This window comes from Gopherus flavomarginatus, chromosome 15 (genome assembly GCF_025201925.1).
Source record: "Gopherus flavomarginatus isolate rGopFla2 chromosome 15, rGopFla2.mat.asm, whole genome shotgun sequence".
NCBI lineage: Eukaryota > Metazoa > Chordata > Testudines > Testudinidae > Gopherus > Gopherus flavomarginatus.
In genome coordinates, this window is record NC_066631.1 from 1605624 (window position 1) to 1617659 (window position 12036).

Consider the following 12036-nt stretch of genomic DNA (forward strand, 5'->3'; position numbering starts at 1 on the left):
CTCAATCGCTGCCCAAACAGGACAAACTAGAAGAGTCTGATAGGGTGCTGGAGGGGGGTTGGGTGGCTGTAGCCCCTGATGTGAATGAAGGCTGCTGCTCTGTATCTTGCCCTGTCCAATCAGTGGGGGCTGCATTTAAATAAAAACCCTAAAATTGGTTTAAAAGTCTGAGGCTGAATACCCCACCCGTGCTGAGCGAGGATCCTGACTCCATATGGTCATAAGCAGCATTAATGCTGATGAGTCTTGGAGTCTGTAGCAGTCCCTGTGCTAAGGTGCTGTGTCGAGGTTTCTCACTGGAATGCACGGTGGGCACCTACATACAGACATTGTAGGCTTGGAGCTCAGGACCTTAAGCACCAATCCCTGCTCCTGGAGCTGTCGTGCTCCTTGAGCACCTCAAGCCCATCCAGGGCCACCTGGGTGGGGGGGGAGAGCAAGTGGGGCAATTTGCCCCAGGCCCCGGGCCCTGCAGGAGCCCCCACAAGAATAAAGTATTCTATAGTATTGCAACTTTTTTTTATGGAAGGGTCCCCTGAAATTGCTTTGCCCCAGATCCCCTGAATCCTCTGGGCAGCCCTGAGCCCATCTCCTGCAAAGCAGAGGGTGGGACTGGGAGGTCTAGGAACTCCCTGCCTCTACTAGGGAGAATTTGACTGGGTGCTGGGAACCCTGCCTACCTCTGAGCATGCCATCCGGTGTGCCTGTCTCCTGAGCTGCACACTGTGCTGATAATCACTGAGGCAGAGGGAACAGGGACAGCACTGAAGGGAGCCCCCAAGTTATAGGAGCAGACCCGCCTGGACCAGGCTAAGCGGATGGATCAGATGGGCCAGCATGGGCCTGTATTTTGGAGGAACTGTTTGGGGATGGCCCCAGCGAGCAGCCTGCAGAGGAAACGGAGCTTCAGACAGTGCGACCGCCTTCTTATCTGGGATTAAAAATGGCTGTGCCCATGCAATTGGTATTAGACAGAAAATTACAAGCAGGGGGTTGAATTTTGCTTCTCTTGAGGGCGGAAGCTGCACCATTGCACCCCCCTTCCCACCTCCTATGGGATCCAAAGTAGGTTCCATGCTAGGGAAAAAATTAAGCAAGCAGCCAGTGATGACATTTTACTAGTGTAACTAGACACACACTTCCTAGTGAAAGAGGGAGCAGGGAATTAGCCTTCGCAAGCATGAATGCATATTTCAGCCTGTTGGGCTCGGTTCATCGGCACGCTCACCTGACATTGCTGCAGTGTCTGAGCTGCCTGGATTATCAGCACCAGTGGCTGTGACAGGTGGATTTCGTTTCCTGGCTTCATCTGCTCATGGCATGCTGTCTGTGCTGTCTAGTGTCCAGTGTGGAAAGTGGGTTGTCAGGAAACTATAAGGTATAAGGTAGCACAGCATTGTATTGATTTGCCTATGAATTTTCACCCCCTCTGGGCTAGTGGTGCAGGAAAACTTCCCATGCATTTCCAGCTCTGGATGGGCAGTTAGATTTTGGGCAGGGTGTACTTATTATGGCTGCTGATCTAGCTAACCTGTCCCCTCTATTCGTAGATCTGCTATTCTGTCACCAGATGCTGGAAACTCTCCTTTGCTCAGCTGGCTGGTAGGCTGTCCTCTGCTGGCCTCTTCCATGCTGACTGCTGTCTTCCAAGGCTGGCTCAGCCTGAAATGATGTTAAAACTGAAACTAGTCACAGGGCCTTTGATAGGAATGTGATGGGTTCCCCTGGGGTGCCTCCTGGAACTGGGGTTCTACTGAGCCCCCTTGACCCACCAGCCTGGGCTCCCTTTATACTGTACTGCTGTGACCAGCCTGCACTTTCACCAGCACACATACAGGTAGGGACACACCCAGCTGCAGTTACATGCAGACCCTGTGATCAGCACTGCATGGGAATGCTCCAGCTATGAAACATCCCACCTACTCAGACACTCCCCACCCCCTGGAGTGTAAACTGCAAATTATACCATCTTGCACTACAGAGGGAACTGTACAGCTTAAGCTCATGAAATTCACTCCCTCCTTCAATGTGGAGAGGAATATACAACAGCTTTCTGCCTTGAGTTGACTCCCACACACTGGTTTTAGACAAAGCAAAAACAAATGTATTAAACTACAGAAGATAGATTTTAAGTGGTTATAAGGGATAGCAAACAGATCAAAGCAGATCACCTAACATAAACAAAACATGCAAACTGACCTTAACATGCTACGTAGATCGGGTATGAATAGCAAATCCTCACCCTAAGAGGAGGATACAAGCAGGCTGCAGATTCTTAAGGGGTAAGATGCATTTGCTTACAGCTTGGAATCCCCAGATGTTCATTCACAGGCTAAAAGTGCCTTTAGCCTGGGTCCAGCACTTCCCCCAGTTCAGTCTTTGTTCCTTAATGTGTTTCCAGGAGTCTCTTTGGGTCAGGAGTCAGTGAACCACAATGATATCACTACGCTGCCTTAAATAGCCTTTTCATATGGTGGGAACCCTTTGTTTCAAAACTTAGTTCCCATACCAGTCAATGGAAAAACACTGATATTCCAAGATGAAGTCCAGCACCAGGTGACCTGGTCATATGTCACTGTAGTGTCACAGCAGCCATGAGTGTCTGCAGCGTATTCAGGAAGGCCCCCAGGTGGGATATAAGCTTTTCCTAAAGCCTATTCTGCCCTAATGGCTCATTAACCTGAATGGGTCCTTCCCAGCCAGCCATCTAGATTGAACCTTTTGCCTAGTGAGTGTACCCTATGTGTAAAAACATTTGTAATACAGATACATAGTCAATATTCCTAACTTCAGATACAAAAAATGATACATGCATACAAATAGGATAATCATATTTAGTAAATCATAACCTTTTCAATGACACCTTACATGATCTATCTTGCATAAAATACATCTAATAATCATACTGGGGGGCGGGATAGCTCAGTGGTTTGAGCATTGGCCTGCTAAACCCAGCATTGTGAGCTCCATCCTTGAGGGGACCACTTAGGGATCTGGGGCAAAAATCAGTACTTGGTCCTGCTAGTGAAGGCAGTGGGCTGGACTCAATGACCTTTCAAGGTCCCTTCCAGTCCTAGGAGATAGGATATCTCCATTAATTATTATTATAGCTCTGTGAAGAATATGGGGTGCAGTGTCACAAGGAACGCCCCCTCCCCAGCCACATCTGAGTCCCCCTCAGTCTTTAATTGTGCTATCCTTCCGGCCCCCTGCAAGGGAGGGCAGTGCCTTTAGTCCCTGTACAGGTGGGCATTGAAGCACAGAGAGATTAAGACCCAGAGTTGTCAAGATGTTCAGGGGTTGCTGAGCTCAGCTGTGCAACACCTCACTGACTGAGGCACTGAGAGCCAAACTCCCCATGACAGTTCATTGGATTTAGGCACCTAGATGAGTTAGGCATTACACTGCTGGGCACAGCCCCACCCAAATACCTTGAACAATCTGGGCCTAAGTGACTTGCCAAAGGGCACGCAGCCAGCAGAGAAGGGAATTCAGCTCGGGTCTGCGAAGCTGGGACCAGCCTCCTGGGCGTGCCCTCCTGGAAGCAAGACTCAAGAGCAAGTGAGAGGCACCATGTGTCCGATAACCGAAGAAACATGTGTGCTCACTGACTGCCGTGCACCCCCCCATTTGTGCCTTGTTAGCTCTCCCATGGAGCCCCATGTTGAATTTAGCTTGATCTCGGGGGCTGAGAGGCTGGTCACACGTTCTAAGGGGTGGGTAATAATACTAACAGGCCATCGTAACTTCTGAGGTTTGCAGTTATTGCAGTAACAAAACCAAAGGCAGAGCTGTGATGACAGCAAACTCCACACTCTGATTGTCCCCTTCCCCCACCCTTTGGCAACCTTGGCTATTGAGATGGCCAGCTCCATGGGGCAGGGGCTGTTTCCCACCCCAGGTATGGTCAGTGCCTAGCACACAAAGGGGTGGCTGATCCTGAGCAGAGCCCCTCAATGGTGCCCTACTACACATACTGTAGGGGATTTTTTTTAAGCTGCACCCACATGCTCAGTTTACACATCCCTGAGTGCTAGTTAATAAAACATCTGTCACTTGCACAAAAAACCGGCTGGCTAGCTGCTTTCCATTGCGATACACTGAGCTGGTCGGCTTGGCTTACAATGGCAAGAGGGAGCTAGTGTTTTTGGGTGGGTCAGTTTTGTGGGATCCAACTTCAGATGCCTCCCAGAGGCCTGATTTTTAGAATGTGCTGAGCACTTGTTCGCTGCAAATCAGGCCTCTGACAGGGTCTCAGACTGGCCCCCAGAAGTGTTTGTCCGTCTTTCTCCCTGGTGCTGCCTGATACCGAGGCACAGGGTGGGGGGCTGGAATAACTCAGCCTATTTTGTAAAGGATGGAGGAATTAGATCAGGGGCGGGCAACTTTTTGGCTTGAGGACCACATTGGGTTTCCAAAATTGTATGGAGGGCTGGGTAGGGGAGGCTGTGCCACCCCAAAGAGCCAGGCATGGCCCAGCCCCTGCCCCCTATCTGACCCCCCGTGCTTCTCGCCCCCGACAGCCCCTCTGGGACTCCTGCCCCCCCCATTCCCCGTCCCCTGATAGGTCTCCCGGGACCCCTGCCCCATTCACCCCTCCCTATCCCCGGACCGCCCCCTGCTGCCCCATCCAACCCCTGCTCTTTCCTGACTGCCCCCTGGGATCCCTGCCCCCATTCAACCCCCCCTGTTCCCTGTCCCCTGACTGCCCTAACCCCTATCCACACTCCCCGGCCCCTGATCACCCCCCAAACTCCTTTGCCCTCTAGCCAACCCCCAACCCCTGCTCCCTGCCCCCTTACCGCGCTGCCTGGAGCACCGGTGGCTGGTGGCACTACAGCCGCGCCACCCAGAGCCCCAGGACAGGCAGCCACACTGCCCAGCGGGAGCCAGCCACGCCACGGCGCAGCACAGAGCATTGCACCAGCAGCGCAGTGAGCTGAGGCTGTGGGGAGGGAGGACAGCCGGGTAGGGGCCAGGGGAGAGCCCCCAGGGCCAGGAGCTTAGGTGCCGGGCAGGAGAATCCTGCGTCTGGATGTGGCCCACTTCTGAACTAGAGAGTGCCAAGCCACCTTAAAAACTCTGTGCTCCAGGCTGCTGCAGCTTCCCTGCTGTTGGTAGCTAAGCTAGGTAGCTAAGGCTAACTCAGGTATGTCTGCAGGTGCTGCAATCACACTCCCACTGCAGGGCAGCCAGACCCACCATGAAGAGGCAAGGTGGATGGGACTGACCTCCCGCCCTGAGGTCACAGCAGCCCCGAGCAGGGCGAGTGTGTGCTCTCCCCGTTCACCATCACGCTGGAGCTGACGATGGAGGCGTTACAAATGAGGAGAGGGGAGAGCTAAGCTACAGGAAGAGGGGACCAGCAGCTACTGGGTGTCACTTTTCATTGGCTACTCCAAGCCCAGCCCAAGGCATGAGACAGGGCTTGGAGCAAACTGCCTGCTCACCCACCACTTCCTCTGCCCCTGCTGCCCACAGCCCTGGAATGTGAACAACATTTCTGCTTAAGTCATGGGCTAAAAATAATGTGCCAATGAGCTGGGCTGGGAAGCTCGGCGGGGACAGAGGCTGCAGGCACTTTGCAGGGTACAGCTGCAGTCTCTCTTCTATTAACTCGTAAGGGTGTACTTCCAAACACTCTAGCCAGCCTTCTCCTCCAGCTAAACAAGGCCTCTTCCCACCTCCTGTCACCTAGGGGCCCGACCTCAGCGCTGGGTGTGCCTTCTTTGCCCCACACAGCCCGTTCCTGGAACCAGGCTTGAGCGCAATGGGTTTTCCAAGCACCGGCTGGAGCAGGATCTGCCCTGACTGTTGGAACACCTTCACTCTCTGCTCAGAGTGGGCTCCTGGGTCTCACCTCTAGGGCCGAGCCATGCCCCAGGTCTAGTCCCACTGCGAATGAGTTAGTTGCTGAATGGCTACATGCAGGTTTTGCTTTCCGCCCAGGTACCTTCCACCATGGTGCAGAGCTGGTGGCCAGAGGCCTTTGCTAAGGCATCACTATTTCTATTTTCCAAACTCTGTAGCCCTTGGAACCGGGAGGTGGGGGGATTTCATGGTGTATGTGTGAACCACAGCTGAGGGCTGGGTGTATTTACATAGACTGGCCTGTTGGACACGTGGACACTGGAGGTGAGAGAGACCTGTCAGTCCCATCTCCCTGCAGAGCATGTGGGAGCATGTCTGTGCTGTAATGCTATGTGGCTGCAGTTATGTGATTCAGCCACTAGATGTCTCTGTACTCTAAAGAGTGCCAAACAAGGGTGGTAAACAAAGGAGACAAATCTGGAACTCAAGCTGTGTGGGAGGCTGTTTGTGGCTCTTTTCTTTAATAAGCACCTCTTGTTTAAGAAGCTGCTCCCTGCCCGTCAGGAGTCCAGAACATGATGGAAGGTCAGTCACACTCAGGGCCTGATTCTCCACTGCCTCAAAACAGGGCTGAAGTTGTACATAGCCCTGGTACTGGCATTTGCCCCAGGGGTGAATTTCACCCTTAGTCCTTGCTCAGTTCTCACGTAGGCAGTGGAATCTATGGGAGATTAGCTCAGAAAGGCCTGAGAAAGGGCCTGATTAGAATGCAACGCTCATTACCCTTTCCCTTCCATATTAGACATAGGGAGCCAGATTCTGCTGTATGGTGTAATTCTAGTGTAAGTCCATCGACTGCAGTGGGAATTTGTGCCAGTGGATGGTGGTTCCCTATGTCTGGAGAACAATTTAAAAAATGAGTGATACATGAAATATTAAAGGCGGAGGGAATGTGGAGAGCAGCTGGTTCCACCCCCATCAAAGAACCTGGCCTGGCATGGCCGTGCCTATACCAAATGTTTACCCAACACGAGTTGAGCCAGATGCTTGTGAGCACCCAGCCATCTTGAGTTCGTGCTATGCAGCAGTGGTATGCAGAGCTCTGCCAAGTGCTCTCGCACTTCAAAGCCCTTGAGTTCCTATGAAGTCCCCCGGCTCCTTCCTTCCTCTATCTCGCTGCCTTTTCCAGAGTCATAAGGCAGCAGTGACGTATGCCAGGAAGATTAAGAAACAAGTCATTGCCAGTGTGCTCACAGACTCTATTTTTATCTGAATCTGGTGTTGAAACCTTCCCCCCGCACCCTTCTATCTTTATCCTGGTTCAATCAGCGTAACCTAAAGGCTCTGACCTCAGAGGGAAGCCAGCATTTCCTTCTCTCTTTTGGGGGGCAGGACAGAGATTCTGGGTATTTAAGACCAGGATTCCCCTCCTCCCACCTGGCCTTTACTTTGGACCACTTGTGTTTCTCATAGACCGTGACTCGGGGGGATGAGCCATCTCTGGGGAGCATCGTGCATGCTCATGGCATCATCTGAAGAGCATCATGCTTGCTTCTGGGTGTGATGGGTGGTGCTCCCCACACTGGCTCTGCAAGAGTAGAATTGGGCCAGGTGGGCCCAATCAGCGATTAGGCTGCAGTGAATGGGAGACTTAGGCTGAAGGCAGGTAATTAGAGAGGCTCACCTGTGAGGGATAGGTGGGGCTTTTACAAAAGCTTGGGAATGGGAAGCAGATGGGATGGCAGGGAGAAGGCTGCAGTGCCTCCCTGGGAGAAGAGAGGAATGTTTGGGGGCCTGCAGAGATGAGTTGCCTGCAGTTACTCCCTGGGAGGAAGGAGTGAGGAGGTTGGCAAACCCAGAGGAATGGGGAGGGCCAGGAGGTACTGAAGCAGCTCATGGAAAGGCAGCAAGGTGCAGGGAATGGACTTTGGCTGCTGCGTAGAGGGTGCCGGGAGTAGAGGGTGAGCCTGGGTTGCCCTGCCAGCCCCTGTGGCATGGCACTGTGAGGCCGTGAAGCAGAAGACTGCCTAAGAGGGCTGATACATTCCCTGGAAGGGGAACCCACACTAGTGACCTGGGCAGAAGGCTGAGTCATGAATAGGATGCTGCAGTAGGGTTACCATAAGTCCCGGTTTTCCTGGACATGACCACTTTTTTTTTTTTTTTTCCCTGTCCTGCACCCTCTGGCTGGGCAGGCTTTTGAAATAAGAGGAAATATCTTGGATTTTTCTGCTCCAGATGTTGCAACTCAGAAAGAGCCATCTCCACACCCCGACTGATGCCTCCCCTTCATCCACAGCTTCTGGATCCCACCCGCCCCAGCCCAGCCCGGACTGCCGGGTAAGTGGAGTCAAGCACCTGTCAGGCAGGCAGCCTGCCCTGCCATGGGGCCTCGGAGCCCATCCGAGAGGGGTGACAGTGCCAGGCCCCAGTTCCCCACCTGGGGAAGGGGAGATGCTGACTGATGGGTTGGCGCTGCCTCCTGGGCCTGTGTCAGTCACCCTGCCACCATGACAAGGAGCAACACTGTCCCCTACCTTGAGAGTGAGGCTGCAGGTACCCCATCCAGCACCCAATAGCCCCTCCCACATCCCCAAATACACACACATCCCTCCAGCACTCCCCACCTGTACCCTGCCCCTAGCTCCCCTTCCCCTGGCAGCATCCTCTATTTGGGAACTTGAAATATGGTAACCCCATGCTGCAGTTGCTGGAGTGAGAGAGGGGTTGCAGAGGAGAAAGTGAGGGGATGTAACCACTGGAAGGGGCTTCAGCCTGACCAAGGTAATCCCCAGAACTGCCAGGAGGTATCGCCGTCCAGTGGTGAGTACAGCAACCCATCACACTTGGCAGCAAATGTAGGCAGGACGGTTGCCTCTGATATAAGGGTCCGTTATGGACTGGGCCTGACAAGAACCCCAAAGTGAGGGCAGGAAGGGACTGTAAGGTGGCTGAACCCTGCCACAAGAGGCCATAACAGAGACACAGCACCTAAGGAAGGCAAAAATGGAAATGCCCCAGCACAGACTTTCTTTGTGGAGGGAAGTTGTCCCGTACTAAGGGAGGGATGCTGGAGTTGCAGCTCGCACAGGGGGGACCTGAGAAGCAGCAGGGGTGGGTATCTGCTATGTGGGAACAGATATTAGAGAACCAGCAGAGACTGTGGGAAGCCAAAGTGTATTTCCAAGACTGTCTGGTGTGGGTGGCTGGTGAACAGCAGCAGCTGGACATAATCCTGCAGGAGACATAGTAAGGGCCAAGAATGGGAAAGGTGCTTATGGACCAGGAGGCCAGAGGCCCACACTGGAAAGTGCTATGGCTTTTGGAGCAGGGGGCTCCAGGGCACCTGGAGAGGGATTGCCCCTATTTGGAGGGAAGGAAAGAGCCATACCGGGACTGAGGCAAGGGCCCAGAGAGCCCCACTCAGTAAGCGACTGGCTCAGAGGAGACCTGCTTTCATTGTGGGGAGAAAGGCCCTATAACAAGGCATTGCCCCACTGGTCAAAGACAGAGAATCAGGGAAAGGGTCAGGGTCTGAGTCAAGAGGGAAAGGAAGAGCCAGGGACCTGTAAGGAGCCCATAAGAACGGTGGAGATGCCCATGAGGCAGGTAAAGGCATGTGAGGTGAAACCAGGGGGGGGAGGAGAGACCCCCAGGGAGGAAAGTAATCAATGCAGGGCTAACACTGAGATAAGCCACACACCAGTGGGGACCCGGAGCCTGGGTGCTGGATGACTCAGTAGAGCAAATTGACCAACTGACAGAGATGCTGCTAACTGCAGCACAGGCTTGCCAGGAGGCTGTACAGGAACCGGAGTTCCAGCGGTGCTCTGGAGGAACGGGACAGGCTGCAGCTCATGGTCAGGGCCTCAGACAGGAAAGGGATGAGCTGAGAGCCCACTTGGGGCAGGTGTAGGGGAAGCCTGCTAAACCCAGAGTTGTGAGTTCAATCCTTGAGGGGGCCATTTAGGGATCCGGGGCAAAAATCTGTCTGGGGCTTGGTCCTGCTTTGAGCAAGGGGTTGGACTAGATGACCTCTTGAGGACCCTTCCAACTCTGATAATCTATGATAGATGACTTAGAGTAGAATACCTGGCCACCCCTGGAGTTGCAGTTCTGAGGGGGTGTGATGGGTGTACTCCCCACTCTGGCCCTACAAGAGTGGAAGTGGGCCATGTAGGCTCAATCCGCTGATTAGGCTGCATTAAACAAGGGAGATTTAAGCTGAAGGCAGCTAGAGAGGCTCACCTGTGAGGGACAGGTGGGCCTTTTACAAAAGCCAGGGAATGGGAAGCAGAGGGGGTGGCTGGGAGAAGGGAGGAATGTTTAGGGGGCTGCAGAGATGAGTTGCCTGCAGTTACTCCCTGGGAGGAGGGAGTGAGGAGGCTGGCAAACCCAGAGGAATGGGGAGGGCCAGGAGGTACTGAAGCAGCTCATGGAAAGGCAGCAAGGTGCAGGGAACAGACCTTGGCTGCTGTGTAGAGAGTGCCGGGAGTAGAGGGTGGGACTGGGTTCCCCTGCCAGCCCCTGTGGGCATGGGACTGTGAGGCCGTGAAGCAGAAGACTGCTTGAGAGAGTTGATACATTCCCTGGAAGGGGAAGCCACACTAGTGATCTGGGTGGAAGGCTGAGTCATGAAGAGGACACTGTGGTTCCTGGAGCGAGGGAGAGGCTGCGGAAGAGAAACTGACACGGTGTAACCGTGGGAAGGAGCATTGGCCTGACTGAGCTAATCCCCAGAAGCTCCAGGAGGCAGCGCCGTGCAGTGGTGAGTATGGCAACTTGTCATACTAGGGCTTGTGCCTTTCCTTTATGCCCCCCATGAAATCCCAGCACTGGGGCTGCCCCCGTCAACCAACCAAGGCCCACAGTGGAATGCATCATGCAACAGACCCAAGATGATGGACCCAGAAAAATGGTCCCTACAGGAAACTTACAATGCCTGGTTCCTTCCTGCAGTGCCCTCGTTCCGCCAGTGGTGTCAATCACTGCCGGCTGTGCAGGGGAAGGTAGGCCAAATGGGGGTAGAAAGGAGGTAACTTTGGGGATAAAATGACAGACATCCCTTGAAATGAAGGCCATTGGATTGCTCTGACTACAGGCACCTATTGCCACATGCTCCCAGCGAACAACCGATGGAGAGCTGAACAGAATGAAGATCTAGCTGGAATTACAGCCAGTGACAAAGACCAACAGCCTGTGATGAAGATCCTTGGAGTATAGATTCCAAGGCCAGAACGGACCATTGTAACCACCTAATCCGACTTCCTGTATCACACAGGCCAGAGACCTGCCCCAAAACAATGCATAGTGCAGATCTCTTAGAAAAAACATCTAACTTGATTTAAAAATTGTCAGTGATGGAAAATCCACCACAATCCTTGGTAAGTTGTTCCAATGGTTAATGACCGCCACTGTCAAATATTTATGCCTTATTCCTAGTCTGAATGGTAAATCTCAGGGCAGTCTCAAAGATGGTATGCAGAGATGGAAGAGAAATGGTGTGAGATGCACCATATTGCAGCTTTCCCCAGGGGCATCAGCAAGGGTAGAGCTCAAGACCGTTAGCACCAAAAGCACAAGTTTCCACCGCTTGAACTAAGAGAGTAACTCTGTTAGTTGCTTGTAGCAGCTCTTACTGTCTTTGTGGGTTGGCCATTCACAGGAGACCTGTCACAACTGCACTGGAGAATGTGCAGAATGAAGGAGAGGCATGAAGAGCAAATCAACAATGACTGTTGGATGAGATGAGGGGCAGACAACATCAGGGATAAGTTCAGAGCAGTGAAACTTGTTCCGTACTGAAAAATTGGCCTGACAGGCCCAGAGAGCGCAGAATTCTCCATAGTGTGGTGAAGTACTTATGGGGTCTTAGTCATCCTCAAGAGATTGTCCGTCTGCATGTACGCTAAACCCAGGAAAAGTGACAATCAGCTGCCTCTTGGGAACTGTGGCCATCTTAAGATTTCCTTCAAGCCTGAAATTCACCACGAGGCAGGGCTAGGTTCTGTGCTGGAGAGCAAAGGCCCCGATCCGCAAAGGTTTCTAGGTTCTTAACTCCCACTGATTTCCAGGGACTTTAGGAGCCTAAATACCTCTTTGAAGCTGGGCCCAAGCATTCTCAGGCTGTGCTCTGTGGCTCAGCAGAGCTCTTTATGGTGGTGGGCCTCAGAATGAGTGATTGTGAGAACTAGCCAACTTTCTCCCATGCAGTGACTCACAGGA